The sequence below is a fragment of the Perissodus microlepis genome, chromosome 23 (assembly GCF_051167445.1).
Source record: "Perissodus microlepis isolate ML-2025 ecotype Zambia chromosome 23, ASM5116744v1, whole genome shotgun sequence".
In the NCBI taxonomy this organism is placed as follows: domain Eukaryota; kingdom Metazoa; phylum Chordata; class Actinopteri; order Cichliformes; family Cichlidae; genus Perissodus; species Perissodus microlepis.
In genome coordinates this window covers 5828597-5846979 of record NC_140482.1, presented here as the reverse complement: position 1 = coordinate 5846979, position 18383 = coordinate 5828597, and the positions used below count along the sequence as shown (strand labels likewise).

The 18383-nt window shown below is 39.0% G+C and overlaps 1 long non-coding RNA gene across 1 annotated transcript in view; it reads right to left on the bottom strand.

Moving 5' to 3' along the window:
- Positions 1 to 15802, bottom strand: part of LOC146360863 (uncharacterized) — a 118955-nt gene extending 103153 nt beyond the window's left edge. Inside the window, exon 1 of the long non-coding RNA XR_014799452.1 lies at positions 15187 to 15802. This is a non-coding gene — a long non-coding RNA (uncharacterized LOC146360863). The remainder of the gene's footprint in view (positions 1 to 15186) is intronic.
- Between the last annotated feature and the right edge of the window lie 2581 nt (positions 15803 to 18383).

Below are 18383 nucleotides of genomic sequence, written 5' to 3'. Positions count from 1 at the left end.
AACAAAAACTGGAAATTGAGAACGTTTTTTTTGCTTTAACCTGTTTGTAGTTGCAACTGAATATGGACATTGTCTGCACTTTGACACCTGTTCGTTAGCCTTGCTACTGGGCAGGAAAATGAAGGAAAAAGAAGATGGTACTCAGCCTCCTTGGGTAGCTGAAAAGAGGTACAGGTTAGGTAGAAGAACAAGAGTAACTTGAAGCTTCACCCAGCAAAAAGAAAAAGTAGTCCAAACTCAAACCAAAACAAGAATGGATCTCTGAAACTTGAGATGCTTCAAAAGCAGCCATCAGTTGGCATTATTTTTACTAAACCAGTAAAGCCAATATCGCAGGTGAACTGCAGCCCTGAACATTTCTACACTGAGATGTGTGTGAGAATGCAATCATCAGATTCAGCTGCACTCAACATTAAATGCTCTTTAACCTCGTTAACAAAGTTATAAGCATGACTCTACTAGTGAAGCACACTGCCATGGTGTCTGCTAAGGGTTTAAAAACTGTATAGTTTAGACATTACTCATGCAATGACCGCTGTCTGACCTTCCAGCTAGGAGAGAGAAAAAGTGTCAGGCAGCTAAACTTCTGATAATCATACTAAAGCTCCACCAACTTTGAAATGAGGCGATAACAAAATGCCTCCCTGACACTGACCAAAGATAAAGACAGTTATTTTTATTAGCACTTAAGGAGACATGGAGGGAAATTAAGCTGAGCGGCTTTTGCTAAAAAACTAACCTTGTCAAATTTTTCCACACAAGCTAAAATATAATCTGTTTCCAAGATTTCTTTTAAGCAGCTGGACTACCTACTGTGCTTTTTTTGTTTTTGTTTCATTAAATTTAAACGTGTTTTCTTTTTATTACAGTTTTACCTTTTGATTTTCTTCTAAGCACATTGCTTACTTATGGAAAAATACTTTGGTGCTGTTTGTTGAAAGCTTAAAAAAAAACAAGGCTTTAATGTTGGTTTTTAATGAGGAGCCCTAACAACACAAGTCATTATTAAAGAAGATAAAGATGTGGAGAGCGTGTTTGTAACAGCCACAAAGACCCGAAGAAGAAAAATAACGGAGTGAAACTGGAAATGTCAGGGCTTTAAGTGTTGAATCTAATCAGCTGAGCTGTCATTATAAAGGCAAGGTTAATAGCAGCTGACAGAATCACCTTCAGCAGACACCGAGATAAGAAAAGGTCTTTTAATTAGCACGCTGGAGCAGATACAAACACACACGTACACAGACATATATACATATAAAGTGTATATATTGTTGTGCGTATGTGAGCACATGTAAACACCGGGAGATCTCGTCTTGTAGCTCTATGTGGAACGTCAGATAGTGCCATTCAGCAGGGAGAAGGATTTACAAGTCGCGTTGTGGCCTTGACACCCAGACAAAACCCCTCTTTTGTTACCCCCATCACCTGGGCCAGATTTATGACGTCCAATTACAAGCAGGGATGCTAACAGTATTCCCCATTAGCCTATCAAATGCTTTAGTGGTTGTTCCTTCAAAAGGGTTATCTGGCTTTTCAGCAGGAGCGTAAGCAATTTATGGCCCCCCCAAGAAGATCTGAACAAAGACCTCCCTGGCTCTGCTTTTTGTTTTCCTGCGCCGCTCCCCAGGACAGGTAATTAACAGGGAAGGAGTTTGTGGTTAATTTGTGAGATAATTATCTAAATTAAACTGCCTTTCGTCGCACGGGGGCTCTATCGCTCTCTCGTACTTGCCCGCGTGCACGCGATCTCCTATCACTTGATGAGGGTGGTCAGGGTATTGTGCGGCTGTAGAAACACAACCAGTAATGACATGTTCCTCTTTCTTTCCTTTTGTTTTCTTCTGCTTTGTTTTGCTTTTCTTTGTTTTTTAGTTAGGGAAGTAGTAAATGAAGAGGGTAAAGGAGCAAAGAGAGCGATATTGAGGAGCACAGAAAGAGAGGGAGATAATGGCAAGAATCAGTTTAGTTACAGACTTTACCAGATGACAAAGGAGAACAGTGGCATTAACACACACACACTATAATTTGATCTGCTGCAGCTGTTATTTATCAGGTAGCTCTGAATAGCAGCGCTCATCAGCGAGTCTCACTGTGTGCTTCTCGGGAAAAGCTGGCTCAGGAGATCAGATTACTGAGGCAAGATCTGGAGTGGAAATCCAAATTTAGTCTGCAAGAGCAACATCCAGCAGTGATTCAAGTGGGTTTCTTGAAGCAGAGATTCCCACAGATTTGTAGCACCTGATAACGATCCTGCAAAAGACCACTGGGCAAAAATATAGTTAACGCTCCGCAACCATCTTTTAGGTATAGAACTTCCTCATCCCTTCAGATACGTCTTATTTTGTTGTCCTTAACATGCACGGCAACAAGAGTGAACCCAAACGTGCAGAAAGTTCCCACATGTCCTACATTAGTTTGCCTTTAGCTAGGTAGGCTACCAAGGTATATTTTGTAACTTAATTACCACAACCTGCAACCGTGGTTTAACTGGCTTAGGCATCTGTGATGCTGGAGTTGGACTTACTGCTGGCGATCCAGCTAATTACCCAAATGAACGAGTAATTTAATGCATGTGTACACATGTGAATCTAATTCTGTGGGAAACATTAAAACAACAACCTTTTTTGTCTCTTTGTCATTGTTTGACTTGCCAGGAATAAATGTTAACCACCACCTCAAAGAAAAAGACTAGGATAGGCCTGCATTGAGCAGACCGGTTCAGTAATACATCTGTGCCCATACATCCCGATAAAGTATATTGACCCATTTACATACAGATGTTTCACTTATTTGTCTATATACTCTATTTGACCTAGTCCAATCCTAATCATTTGCACAACTTTCTAATATTTACATTGCAATATTTTTAAATTGTTTATGTATTTATGTATTTATCTTCTATCAATTAAAATTCACAAATGGGAAAATATCATATGAAAGACAGCCAGGTCTACAAAGCATAATTGTAAGACTTTCCTACCAACCTGGAACTTTGACCAATGCCTTTGAAAAGAAGCAGGTGAATATGTGAAATCAGCACAGAGTCACAGTGACATGCTGTTAACTTTTACTGTTACAACAAGCTGCAGCAAAAAAGTGTCTGAATCCACATTTAAATATCATGATAAAATTACAGCAGTCACTTGATGCAAATCAGAAAGAAGAAAAAAATACTTTTGATATTAGGTGAATAGCCTTTAAAAGCCTTATATGCAATCTAGACTACAGTGGAGCTGCTAAAACGTTAATTGTTTATTGGAAGAACTGTTGAATTTTAAGCTCTTCTGATTGCACATTCAAAAGTCTTTTTTAAGTGTTGTATGCCCACCACAAATGCTTCTCAAATTGGTGGGAAAAAAACGTCAGCACTCTGAAAAGCCAAGTATGGAGTAGTAAAAAGGACTGAATAGTCAACTTTAAAAACCTCAAAAATCAGTGAGGAGGGGAAAAAGGCAGAAGAAAAGAAAGTACACAGCCACAGCTTGACAAACAAGGAACACACGCAAGTCTTAATACCCATAAAAACTGCAAGTATGCTAGCTACAGTCAGTTCCTGTAAAGAAATAACTTTAGGATTTAGCATAAGTGGATGTATGACTCTTTGTGGTAGCAGCTGGGAGTTCAGGGTGAACGGATTGTATCCCCATGTCGGTGACAACATGGGCTTCAATCTAAAGTCTTAAATCAAACTCCTGGCCTCCAGCAGAAAAAGTTTTTCCTGAGAAAATTTCATTAGAATTAGCCATTTTTCATGCTGCTTTTCAAATTCGATACATCATAATTTGCATAAAAATGTGCCCGCATGGAAACCCAGCTAGCGCGGGCTGTGTCTGTCTTACTCTCTCTGTCCTCATCCATCCCTCCTCACTTCCCCTCTCTCTCTGTACTGTATGAAGGAGGGATGATCGCTCCCTGTCACATCTGTTGGCACGTTGCCATCAAGCCTTGACAGGAAAATAACACTCTTCAGGGAAAATAATACACTCGTTCTGCCGTCGGCGCTCCCAGACACATGCCTCGCTGAGTGTGTGTGCGCGCGTGCGCCTAAAAGCCCTCGCTGTTGCTGTCAACCTGAGCACAAAGGATCACTTTATATGATTAGTATGCATCTCTGAAAAACATACTGAACAAAAAGCCCTGCCCCGAATGCTGCTCCACGCCAATTAATGGATTAAGAAATTATTTTGAGGCGAGGCTTGTTGTGAGACAGCTATGATACGTGGCTGGAGAGGCATTTCTCTTGTGGTTATTGCCAGCTATAAGGCCTGAAAGCTTTTTGATCATACAGCAGCAACATATACAACAAGATATTTGTCTTTGCTGAGTGACAAGGCCCATAAGACATCCCTCTGCTCTATTTAAAGCAAAGAGAAAGAGCTCGGTCCCTCTGAAAAGGTTCACATAAAACACTCTCTGGCAGCCATATCGGAGACTCTCGAGCAGCAGTGCTGGGGCCAATTCACTGCGTAGATTCAAACCGACAACCTTCCAGATCACTTCAGGCTGTGCTGTCCGCCACGCACAATCAGCGCAGCGCGGTTCAGAGGACAAAAGCCACTATGACACGGCAGTTAACCCAAGCCTGACAGAGCCCTGGACCCCAATTTAACCCTCTGCTCTCCCAGCTCTCAGCCCTGTGTTAAGAGCTGCATTTATGGGTTTTTGGAAAAGGTGAAAATAGAGATTGAAATCGACTTGGCCCCCGAGAATGACATTTGATTTCTTACTTAGTGGTGCTCTGGTTTAGGAGTGCATGGGAGTGTGTCTGTGTGTGTATTACACGGGGGAGGTGGGGTGGTTGCTTTAACCCTATTCATGCCTGTACAATGACGTGTTTTTATTTTTTATTTTTACATTAGGAAATATAATAAGTTTCTGACTGTTCTTAACAGCCCCACTGACTGTATAACCAACGGCTTTTGGAACAGAAGGGTCTTTTGTGGAAATATGGCTGATGTTAAAAATGTATTTTGCGATTGCTGTTGCTGTTTGCTAATATGCTGCTGAGGGACTATTCTTCTGGTCAGACCTCTCTAAAAGGCAAAAATGCTCAAAAGTGGCTCTTAAAATTCTCCAGAGGCCAAGGTAATGTTTCCCTGTGTTTACCCAAAATGTTCAGGGTTTTTTTGTTTTTGTTGTTTGTTTTTTTTTTGTAAATTTTGCCCGCGACCCTCAAAAGGATAAGCAGAAGCGAATGGATGAAATTGTCGGGCAGCACAGAGGCATGGTGGTTAGCACTGTTGCTGCACAGCAAGAAGGTCCTGAGTTCCATTCCGCCATCAGGCCGGGGTCTTTCTGTGTGGAGTTTGCATGTTCTCCCCGTATTTGCGTGGGTTCCCTCCGGGTACTCCAGCTTCCTCTCACCATCCAAAAACATGCAGTTTGTGGGGATAGGTTAATTGATTAATCCAAATTGCCCATAGGTGTGAATGTGAGTGCAAATGGTTGTCTGTCTCTGTGTGTTAGCCCTGCAACAGACTGGTGACCTGTCCAGGGTGTACCCCGCCTCTCGCCCTATGACAGCTGGGATAGGCTCCAGCGCCCCCCGCGACCCTGAAATGGATAACCGGAAACGGATGGATGGACCATCAACCACCTGAAATTGTCCAGTTTAGAGCAATTATCTCAACCAATTAATATGATCATTTAGTTAGAAGCTAACTAATATTGGTCAATATAATTGCTAAGTTCTGATACTACCTATGGAAAACTTGTGGTATTGAAGTTTTTCAAAGTATGAGGACTGATACAGTCTGCATTAGGAGCCAAATGCACATGACTGAATCAGGAGATTCAAGTTTAGTGATAGATTGAGTTTTGGAATTCGTCTCGAATAAGATTTGATTGCTTTGTAGCTAGCGCTGGTCAGGTTAGTGTTAGCCATCTTGAATGAAGTAACAGCATCTTTTAAAGTCACTGGTAGTCACTTCAACTGCTTACCACAAAGTTATGCTACACATTAGTAACAGTGTTGTTTTTTGTTTTGTTCTTTGCCTGGCATTCCCACAACAGCACACATTTTACAGGCATTTCTTAAAACACCCGATAGACACTACTTAACTTTCATTACTGTACAAGTTGTAATAACAGCTTGTACTTTATCTGCAAGCATGTGCATAAAACTAATTTCATTTTGAGAGTTTGTATGTTAAAAAGATCTTGTCACTCTGAAGCCTGAATTTCAAAATCTATAACTTTTCAAAAATGGTTTAGAGTATCAAAAAAGTCATAGTGGGGAGTACTGGTTCGAAAAGATGGATCCCCATTTTGATTGCAAAACAAGTCTCCTCTATGAAAGTAAGCAGCGTGAAAAAAATAGGACACGTCACACTAAACATTCCCCTCCAGCATGTTTGGATACCAGCACCACTCCAGCCTCTGTGCTGCCTACTTTCCTGCCCTGTGCACTCACTAGCAAAGCTAAAAATACATTTGCTCATGTAATTAGAAATATATTGAAAAGACTTTCTAATGGTGTAAGTACCCAATGTGATACACGGTTTAAAAAAAGAAAAAAAAGAGGAGCGTGTAGCGTTACATCAGCCCGCTGATTGGTATCCTGTCCATTATAGGCCCTGAAAAGAGCTCAATTCTCAACAACATGGAAAATGGCAGTCCATTTTCCTCCACTAATTCAAACAACATAGCTCCTCTAAAATCAATGTAATTGGCCCAGCCGTTTACTTAGACTGAATATCTTGTGTAATGCTCGGAGTAGAGTGATGATGGCGGTGTAGTTCCTTCATCGTGTAGGGGTATAAGTAGGGCGCCATGGGGGGGACACCAGCATGGATGATTGGGGAGTCTATTTAAATATATACACAGGCAGATTTGCATTTATGATGCTTGTCAACAGTTTATACAGCAGCTTTAATCCTACGTTGTTTTTTTTTAGATTTATAGTATAAGTGTGGCTACGTTTCACTGATAAAAAGCTAAGCATAAAAAAAAAATCTTGCTTAGGTAGTTTCTAAGAGTTCATTTGTCATTTACTTCCCCGTGATTCAAATATCAAATCAGCCCAAACTGATGGGACCCACCTTGCAGTTTCCCCTTATATGATGGCAGCACAAATTAGGTCTTAGACAGTAATAACAATGGATCAGCAGAGAACAGCGCATTTTTTGGGGAAGACGGGATCACAGCAATGATAGAGGGGAGAGTAGTAGAACCAGGAAATACTTATTATTCCTAAAAAAGTGGATTCAAAAATGAAGCCAACTGTGCTGCTTGAGAGTGTGTTGCCCCTGCAGTGAATGTAATGGGACAGGAAGACAAAGCTGTGCTGATATACACCCCAAACTACAGGAACAACACACAACCAACAGCAAAATCACCTGGGCCAAGTCTAAGCGATAAATTGTATGCAAAAGATGGATGTGACCAATGTGCCATCACTCATTTGCTCGTGGAGTCTTTTACCATTTTGGATTTTAAAAACCTGGATCTCAAAAATGAGGGTTGGATCTGAGTGAGAACGCAAAGACACAAAAACTTATACATTACACTTTGCCTAAACCATACACTTGTTCATTATCTATTTTACTCTAACTCGGACTATAACTTTTTTAAAATGAACATAACTATTTATTGAAAAAGACATCAAACTACCTCCCGAGAAATAAAATCACCAGGAAAATGTGTACTCAAGTAGTAAATAAACTCAGAAGTAAGGTAATCCCCCCCCCCCAATAAACTTAATATAAAGAAATAGCCTGAAGAGTCAGAGTCGCCACCTACTGGCTATTAGAAAGACTGCAAGTTTAGGGCACTTTAGCGCTACCCTCACATACCCCAACTGTAAGGCAGAAATTAAAGTTTCCTGTTGTTTTTTTTGTTTGTTTGTTTAAGTTATGAAGACCCTGGTGTTTGACTCTCTGTCCAGCTCTGAACACAATTTGCCGCTTGCCTCACTGGGGTGTGAAAACCACAAAACCACAATGCACTTACTGTGACAGTGTTTGCAGACACATGCTGGTTATATGGTTTCAGCAGGGCAGTAATCAACATCAGGTAAGCACTGGCCATGTGGGCATGAATGACAAGAGCTTGGTTTTCTCCTCACAAGTCTGCACTTTGAGATTCAGTTTTAGAAACACCAAAATAATTCCACAAAAAGTGCCCTTTTTTCAGGTTAACTGAAACGTTGACATTTTTTAGGCTAGACGGGCTTTTGAATTATGATAATACAATTTTTTGTATGACCAACAGTACACTTGAGTCTGCAGTTATTTAACTGTCTCTTCTAAATCTGATCATCTTCACCAAACAGCAATATTTATTTACAAGATTTACTAGAAAATAAAATCCATTCCATAGTATTAAGATAAGCAATTAGAAAATTTTTAAGTTGAGGAATGCACAACTTCCTGCTGCCCTTTTCCCTAATTGAATCAGATGATCACCATTACACTTTCAGCTTTCAGCAGTCAGGATTTTTACCCAATATTTTCTTTTCTTCACAATGCAGCACAAATGTGTCTTTCGGTTAAATTAAAATATTAAGACCAAATATTAAGACAAATAACTGAAAGCAGCTGCAAGCTCCACGCAGTAGCACCATGAATGTACCCCCCTCTTTCTTATAAAAGCAACAGCTGTTTTTGTTCTATTGTAAAAAAGAAGAAAGATAAGGAGAAAGAAACTGCTTGCTCTCTGGATTTTTGGAAAGACTGGGTTTAGGAAACGTGTGTCTGTTTGTGTGTATTTTTATGTAAAATGTACCTGAACCCAGGCTATATTTGTCGATGCATTACAGGCGGAGAGGCGGTCGCTCTGTGCTGGAGGCCCTCTCACCAGGATCTGTTTGTCAGCTCCCATGTTTACTGCGTCGAGAATGAATGCATTCGGATATCCATCACATTAGCACGGTTTGATAGCAGGCTGGCACTTTGAGGCAATTCAGTCCACAGGAAGACTCTCGTATCCCACTGGTCCCTGCTTTTTCTGCAAATGGTTTGGAAAGCTTCACACCACTTATATTTCACAGGTTTATTTTTTAAAATCAATTTCAGTGTAGTTGTTGCTGGTAGATTTTGGCTGTTTTATTGAATTCTGCAGTAAAGTTATTTATTTTGGCTTCATTTCTATAGCTCTCACCTCCTTTTTTAGTGAAATACCTACTCGAGCTTGCAGACTGTTTCTAAACTTATGTTTAAATGTTGACACAGAGAAAATCTCTCCTCATTTTCAACTGCAACCAGACATTTTTACATTGGCCATTCATGCATGCCTTCTATAGCCTTTATTCTGTGAGATTTGCAAATGAAAATAACTAAAAATAAAAAGTAGAAAAGATGGCAAAACATCAAATGTAAAATTAGAGGACAAAGGACATCACCAATAAGATGTTGTCATAAAATCATTTTTATCAAAGATGTTAAAATGATAGTGGTTTGAACTGCCAATACACCATTAGCCAGCAGCCACGACCAAAGACTCACCGGCCATCAACCAGGGCATGCTAAGAGCTGGAGGTCTGATATCATTAAAGACAGCAAACAGATTAGAATGAGAAAATCCAACACCTCTACAGTCTTACTGTAAACTGTACATTCTGTGGTCAGACCTATTTTCCCGTTGCTATTTGGGATCTATATATATGACAAAGCTTTTAAAACTCATTTCAGAGCAAAAAATCTTAGATTTGGACCAGAGTTCAGAAACAACCAGTACAAAACTGTAAGACGAGCAACTCGAATACCTAACCTGAATTCAGACATGAAGACAAAAAATAGAAGCGGCAAAAATTTAAAAGCCTCCTCTGAATGTGTCTTTGTATATGGAGAATTGTAAAGCAAAATGAGCATGACTGAGAACATATATAATAAATATATATAAATATGTAAAAATACATTTAAAGTTACTGTCTGTAAAATAATTTTCCACCTTAAATTCAACATATTTTTGTGGCATTTTCAGCTATACTAAGAAATTATAATATTTTAAAGTAAAACCAAGCACAAGCTAACTGTGTGCACAATCAGAGCTTTAGATGTGCTTTAAATGCATTCTAAGTCTAACACTGAAAGTGAAAGAAAATGCACTGTGTGTTTAATGTAGTGGTGGACATTCAGCACTTCTGTAATCATGGAAAGTAACTGTGAAATATAAAGTTACAACTATATAATTGTTTAAAATAGTGTTTGGAAATGTTTTCAAAATGTCTATACTATTAATATAGTAGAATGATGAGTCAGTCACCAAGGAAATAAACAGATTATATTTTAAAAAGAAATGTGTGTTGTGATACGAGTGCTGGTCACCTTGTATTTCTCCTATAAGCAGCGATAACCATCGACTGACCATGACGTCCTGCTTTCAGCACTCCCCACAAGCCCAACAGGACTGGGGAGGAACTGTAAAGTTTGACTTTGGGCCTACATGTGAAACCTGGGATTAAAGGAGCTCACATGCTTCGGTTCAAGAGTGTAGATTTTTTTGTAAGACAGCTAAAATCAATAAATTATGTTTAAATATTTTATTTGGATTTACATTATATGAGTATATTTATGTTATTAGAGTATTTTTTCTTTTACAACATTTGAGGGAGTATTGTCTTAATTTCATTATGCTTGTTGATAACAATAAAGACTTATGAACTAATTAGCTCAACAGACCTTCCTGATATTTGGAGACACTTAGAGGTTTAACCAAACCTGTTTAAATTCTGTGCACAAGGATAAAAATAACAAATATAAACAAATTAATTACATCAGACTTATCAGCTATGGTACATCTAAACAGATAACTTCTTTCACAGAAAGTTTTAAAAAATGCAGTTGTGTTTAGTTTTACACATCAGACTTCCTGCAGCATTTAGAGTCAAACCACCTGTTGTTTTTCTCCAGCCTTCGCACCCAGTTAACCCCGGTCTCAGTGAGGAGTGAACAACAGTTTCACAATCCAGTCACATCTGAGAACTGAAGTTAATGGCGCAGCAACAGGTCGAGGCTCCGAGCTCACGTAATGGCAGGCTTTATTCCACTCAAGCTCGTTTGGCCATTATGGTACAGTTAGTCTAAATAACAGCTGAAGAAATGGCATAATGCGCACATAGTGAGGAGAAGTGATATTTCCTACCCACCTATTCATATTTTAATCTCCGAGCCTCTGGAAAAAACAGGCGCAATGTGTTGTGAAAGGTTCTCCTGTGTATGAGCAGAAACTGTGGATTCATATTTTACAGTGTTTTAATGAACTAAAATTGCAGATTTTAAATAAATAAACAATCTAAATTATTCTCACACTGTGGTTGAGCTGAGCAGCCTGCTGTGATGTGACCATTTCTCTGTTCTTGCTCTAATCTGATGCACTTGAATCTTAAATGGAGACATTTGGAGGCTATGCTAAAAAGGTCTACCTCAAACTGAACCGAAACTGCATGTTTAATGAGACTGTGATGCTAATTTTGTGGGGTATTTCATTTCTTATTTGGAAAATTAAAATGTCATCTTCTGTGTTTTCAGTTTAATCACAGGGGTCAGTCCTTTCTCCCCAGAATATAAAAATGTTTTCATTATAAAAAAGCAAATATTAAACAAACACTATTCTAATGTGATGCCTTGTACTGCTATGAAGAGATGGCATTCTCTCAAATTAAGCTGTCTCTTAGGCTTAATCTAGTAGCTAAACTTTGACAGTGTGACAAACTTTTATTTTACAGTCGTTTTTCACACTGCACAGCCTGTTAGAGGCACAACAACCAGCTATGAATACCAATTCAGAAGGCGTTCATTTTTCTTCTCTTGGTCAGTTAACATTATAGTTATATATAGTATTATAGAGTTTAGTACACACAAGCAGCTTGGGTTAACACAGCTTCAGAGGCCTGTTGGTGGTTTCAATGAGCAGTTTTAAGGCGGATGTCAAGCTCCCTCTAGTGGAGGGTGTCTACCCTCTTCATCGTAGCAATAAAGAATCTATATTGAGCTTTTCTCTCAGACGCTCAGTGCAACAGGTCCTTATTCCTATATGTTACATGTTGTGAGAAAAATCAATTAAACTAAATACAAATATTGGTGTTTTAGCTTAGCATGGGAAACAGATATATCTATACTTCAGAGAAAGAAAGTCAAGTTTAAATGTTCAGCTCATACACAACTTTAACAAGAGCCAGAAAAAGATGCAGTGATCGTATACTTGAATAACCTGAAGATGAATTTCTATTTATATCAACATTTCCACATTTTTAACACCATTTTCAGACTTAATATGATGTCTTATGATAGTATTCTGACCTAAATGAGTTCAAAACATTGGTAATTTTGACAGGAATGTGTATTGTAAATGACTGTTAAGCTAACAAAATTCATGAAGAAATAATATTATAGAGGTTATTGGTGGTAACTATATGCCTTTATGGTTAAATTTGTTGTCTTAGTTCACCATAGTTAGCAATTAGCGGCTTTTTCCTCTTAAAGAAAAAAGCATTTAAAAAAGGACACTGGCATGCTGCTAGTTTAATTGTTCAAATCAGGCTCTGTCAGATAAAATAAAACATGCTCACAAACTGAAACGTTTAAGATGATAGCTCTGATGAAACTGAATGTCTAACTCTGTAGAATAACTTAAAACTGTAAAACTGCAGTTACCTGCCAAAAGGAGTAAGTCTGTCCAGCATGAGTGCACCAACCCTAGCTTCCTGTTTGTTAGACTGTGCTGCCATCTAGTGATCTGATCAAGGTTCACACCATCTGTCAACTCAAACAGAGCAATCTAATCTCACCAGTCTGTTCCAGCTTTTGTTAAAAAATTCCTTTAATAATTGTGTTTTAGATTTAGATCAACTTTAAATATACTGCACTCTTTTCATTTCCTGTTTGTCCTACTTGATTAGAAGGCAAATTGATCTCTTCTGGGTAAAATTCCACTGGATGCATCTGCACTTTAAATCATCTAAAACATCCTAAGCATTAGAAAACTGTCTGAAGTCATGCAATACAAGATCAAACAACGTTCCTTCTTTGAAAAAGAACCACTTGTCATCATCTGTGCAAAGGATCACTTTAAAGATAAAACGATTAGTTGGTCTTCACAGGAAGTGGTGCACTTTAACCTTCTGGTGTGTTTGACCTGAAGCATCTTGTCATGACGAACATGATTCAGTATGGTTCATCTTCACCTACACTGGAAATCCAAACACCAGCAGCCACCAATATGAGACTGTTTCACTGACAGGAAGTCCAGTTTAGAAAAAAATAATAAACAATAATGGAAATACAGTAAATCATATCAGATCTGTGTACACTTAAATATGCGAGGTCTTTAATGCTGCGCTCTGTTATGACTGATGTTGATCTGTAATTAAAGAGAAACCAGGAAGTCTCAGCAATCACAAGAACCAATGTTTCAAAATATGCTTAACGAAGCAGTGATGTCATTTTGAACAGTTAAATTCATCCTGAAGGTTTTAGCCTCAGCCTGGCACTTAAATCTGAAATTTTTTAGAAAGTTTGTATTAAAACAAAATAATATGCTGTATAATTTGTTGTTGTTTATATAATTGGTTACATTGAATATCAGAAACACCCTTGTTTTAGAGTCAGTTTTTGAAGTTCTTTCTTCTTTTACACTTGTGGCCTAAACAGCTTGACACTGGCTATCCAGCAAAGTGAGAAACTTTTAACATTCAAATGCTTTACAGCAGCAGCAAGATTGAAAGACTGTGTAGCTACATTGCACAAAAGTGCAAAACAACCATGCAGTAAATTTGCAGCATTAAAATAAAATGAAATTCACACTTCATTTGAACACTACACTAATGATATGCCATTATTAACTGACTAATAACAACTTTCATGCAGGCCAGGACAGATTTGCTTCCAGGATACTCAGAATCAAAACAACTATATTAACCAACAGTTTTATGAATGCAATCATCTACGCTCTGTGTAATATGTATATGGTTCATAAACAATTCAGAGTGTTCATTCTAATTTAAACATTTCACCAACACACGCATGAACATCTGTATGTCAACACTGCTATAGCTCTGATGTCTGCAAAGTCTCCCGATATAATCAGATTCAAAAGTAGCCACAGAAAGCTTTTAATGTGAAAGGTTGGTACCAGGAAGGAGCCAGCATGAAGAAAAGCAGGTAAATAATAATGAGAAAAATGATTCTTTGTTGGGATACTGTTAGTTGCTTCACCTAAAGCATTCACTCTGATTTGTTCACCATGTTGAGTTCGTGTTGAGTTCTTGTTAGTACCAATAGTGCCGATAAGTCATGTGACTAAATACAAGATCTCTTGTTCAGTCACGATTAAGATGCAACCTATCTGAGTCTGTTCTGTCCTTATTTTGCTGCAGGGGAACATGCTCGATCCTTAGTTTCAAGGATCCCCTTAAAAACTTTTATGAACATCATATAACTGTAGAGTGAGCGAACACACAGCTGTGAACAGATCAGTTCTGTCTGATGCATCTGAACTGCTTTATAAGTGCACATGTTTAATAAAAGTCTGCCTTTGCTCTCTCTGTGTGCTTTGCTTATTCAAGGCTATGTGCTACACTTGCAACACAAAAAATGTTGTGACTGTAATATAGCAATGATTTTTAACTAGCTTCACAAACACACAGACATGGATGCATCAGGAAAACCTAAATCTGTTTCCCAAAATAGGATGATGAATGTTTTATTTAGTGAACTTTAAGGCCATTACTAATTAAACAGTATGTAATAAAGTGAACCAATGAAGGAATGAATCATCTTATTTCTTAGCTTAGATTTACACAGGGACTACACAGAGAAGCTAAACACGGACAGAATAAGAATAATTGGAACAACCGACTAGAAGGTCGCAGCTTTGTATGAGGATAATCAGACAGCTTTAAGCTTGTATACAGTGGGTAAAGCAAAGAATATGAAGCTTTTCTTATCCTGCTTTTGGTGTCATCTTTAATGTCAGCTGTGATAACCTGTTTCATGGGCAGAAACCAGCTTAATTATGTTTTCTATCAAATTCATTCTGATCATAAATATGGGTTGTTGTTTTTTTAAGCTTGGGCTGTTGCTTAACAACTTAACAACTAACAGAAACATCAAGAAAAACACTGAAATATGCCTTCCGTGTGCCACAAGACTTAAAAAAACCATTCGATTCCAAACAAACAAAATATGCAAAAGCAGCACTTGCAATAGATCTTTTGTCGAAAAGTTTGATCCCGATTATAAACTGTACCTTATTTCTTGGATGTCTTCACTGCAACACAGCAGGTGGATTTCCATGCAGGAGCAGATGATGATGTCACTGTTCCCTCTCTGTTAAAGGGTTAAACGTTCAGACAAATTATTCTCCAAGCACTGAAGTCCTAGTCTTTTGAAGTTGTATAATTGCCATTTTGTTAGTTTTTAAGCAAAGAGACGCGTTTTTGCTCATTGGTACGTCGCTGTGGTCCTGCCATACTGCTGATGCTGAGGTTTGTCATCACCCCTCAACCTGCACCTCCTTGTCTTCTTTTTATTTTGCTTAAAGTCTTCCAACTTTCAGCAGATTTAACAAATTTAGCAACCAGAGAGGTGAAAAAAATTGCAAATCCACTTTTAATTTAATGAAGAAGAAAAACCTTCCTCAAATTGGCAAGTAGGCTGTGCTCAGAGAAAAGTAATCCTTCCACACCTGTTGCCTGGCCAAGAAAACCCCAGTCAAGTTAATCTTTTTCTAGCAACAAGTCAAAGAAGAGCAAGCCCCAACACCGTCATTTCTCCAACAGAGACAGCAGAGAAACGGGGTAAAGGATGGAGAGAGGAGGCAAGCATCCTGTCGTCTCTCAGCCAGGAGGATGAATGGAAAGCCTGCCTCTCTGCCTCCCTTTATATTCTCTTTCTCTCTTCCCCTGCTGCCTCACTTTGGCTTTTACCCTGGCTTCAGTATATGTGTGTGTGTGTGTGTAGGGAGAGAGAGAGAGACCTCTTTCAGAGCAGCAGGAATATATTATAACCCAAACAAAAGGAGTCGGCTTATTGTTTATGAATTACCAGCCTTCCAAGCCAACAAAGGCCCCTATTTTCATAGAAAACTCCATTTTCATTTCAGCTCCATTTGATTACCAGAGCAAAGAAAAATAAAAAGGCCTCTCTGGTCGCAGCGTCCCAAAGGGATTCATTCCTCCTTCTCTCGCTCATTCAACTCCACTGAAAAGGTTTCTTTATTGCTTTCTTTTCAGGATCGACGTCAAATGGGCTTTTAGGAGTAAACCAATGACAAAAAATTATTGCTGGGCTATTTTGTACAATAACAGGGCCGGGGGAAGAGAGGAGTCCTGTGTTGTCTTTGTCATCTTTCTTTCCCCCTTTTCTTTCGCTCCTTTCTGCTATTGGAGAGGAAAATTGCAGAGGCTGAAAATTAATGGTGAGGCTTTTGGAAGGAAAGAGTGAGAAAGAAAGAGGGGGACACAATGCAACAATACAAGTCAAATAGAAATTATCACAAGCTATTCAGCACAATGAAGAGACAGAAAGGTACTGTACGGCTCCAGAGGACTTTGACTGTGTGCATGTGGGAGTACCTTTCACAAAGCAGACACCTGTTGGCCGAAAACAATAAAACTCCAGTGATTCCTTTCACTCTTAGTCAGTATCCTGCATGCATGTGTGGACTCACACTGCAGTCTAGCTCCTGATTATTAGTTTCCTCTGCCACCAGTCGCCTGTCGACTGATCTGTGAACAGTGATGCTTGTTAATGGACTAAATTTAACTAAGTTACATTTGGAGTTAGACAAGTATGGGCAACAAAACCGCTGACACCACTGAAAAAGAAGGCAAAAAGTGCTAATGCTGCTGAAGCTTTTCTGTCTAAGTTGTTGTGAAGAAAGAAGAACATTATGTAATATTTCCACAGAACTACCTTTAGTTTAAGATTGCCACTCATACACTAAGTGAATGAAGGGGGCTGCAGTTATTTGGTCATCTTCTTACAAAGCAATGTTCTCTCTGCTGGGTTGTGGTATTAGAACCAACCACCTAATCTTAGTTGAAAACACACACACACCCAGTGGCAATGGCACGCTCTGACTACAACAGAAGCAAAACTGAAATGTTCTTAGACTTAGACGCAAAACAAGTGAACACGCAATCGTGTCATCAGCTTTATAAAATATCTGCACCAGCCAGTTTTGTTTTTGTCGCGTGCATCAGTGAATGAGATTTGAATCACAGGTCTGTCATGCACCCTTGTTTCTATATAAGTAAATGTTTACTTTGTGGTATGTTAAAGAGATAGTGATGGGGCTGTTGTAGGGGAGAAAAAAAGCAGACTGAAGGAATTCAAACAATACTGTTCAAGAAGGCAGACAAAAATTAGGCGTGGGTTGCAAAAGCCAAGGTGACGAAAGCTGATTCAAGCGATACGTTTCACTGGCTCAGGTAAGTATGACCTGGTCAGTTGGCACAAGATGAGAAACTTACTGCATGAATGAGAAAAAAAAACCATCCATAAGTGAGCTACTACCGAGAAGGTTGGGTGCAAGTGATGACATGTAGCAAAGATGAACTTGGTGACGATCCTCATACGAACAAGCATCCATGGAGCCCCAAAGCCAGCATCTCACAGGAGGCACATGCCCAGCTGTCAGCATCTCAGGGCAATAACCAAGCAAGTAAACGAACAAGCAGCACATGTGATATTAGGCCGTGATTTTAATGTTTTAGATATTAACATTCAGTATTCCTCAACGTCAACATAATTTTGGAAGGCATAGTTTAATGAGGGCAAGTCAGAAGTTTTCTGAACTGACACTTAAGTCAGCACATGAGCACCAAATATTCTGGTATTTTACAAGCTAGACTTGTTGCTTGTTTGTTTTTCAAAGAGAATAGATGAACACTATCCGCACACACTGTGAAACTGAAGATTCTCTTTCATCTTTCACTTTGCCTCCGGCTTTGTCCTGCAGAATGAATATTTGGCTCAAGACAAAAGGTGAGCCGATCAATTATTCCTCTCGCAGAGCCTGGGTGCTGTTGTGAAAAGCGTTGACATTTGAGCTTTCCAGACGACATCTGCAAATTTATATGCCTTCTATTGTGTGAGGCAGCCAGCCTGTATCAAAGGCTGTAAAAGGCCTTGTCAATTTCGTAAGGACAACTCCACAAAGACTCCTTTCTTGTCTGTTGTTATGGGAATAATGCTTTACGCTGGTGTCCTGCCAAAACCTCTTGGCAATCTGGCCATGTGATGTTATTGATTGCATTGATATCAGGCATCTACCATGGAAACCATCACACTGTCAGTAATGTGTTGTGAAACATCAGAAAATGCATATTTGGTGATCAGCTTCAACAAAAATGTCTTCACAGAGGCTCTGCATACAAAATGTGTACAGTAAATATCTTTTCTCTGACTTCCTGAAGTTCAATGAAACCACTGATAATCAGT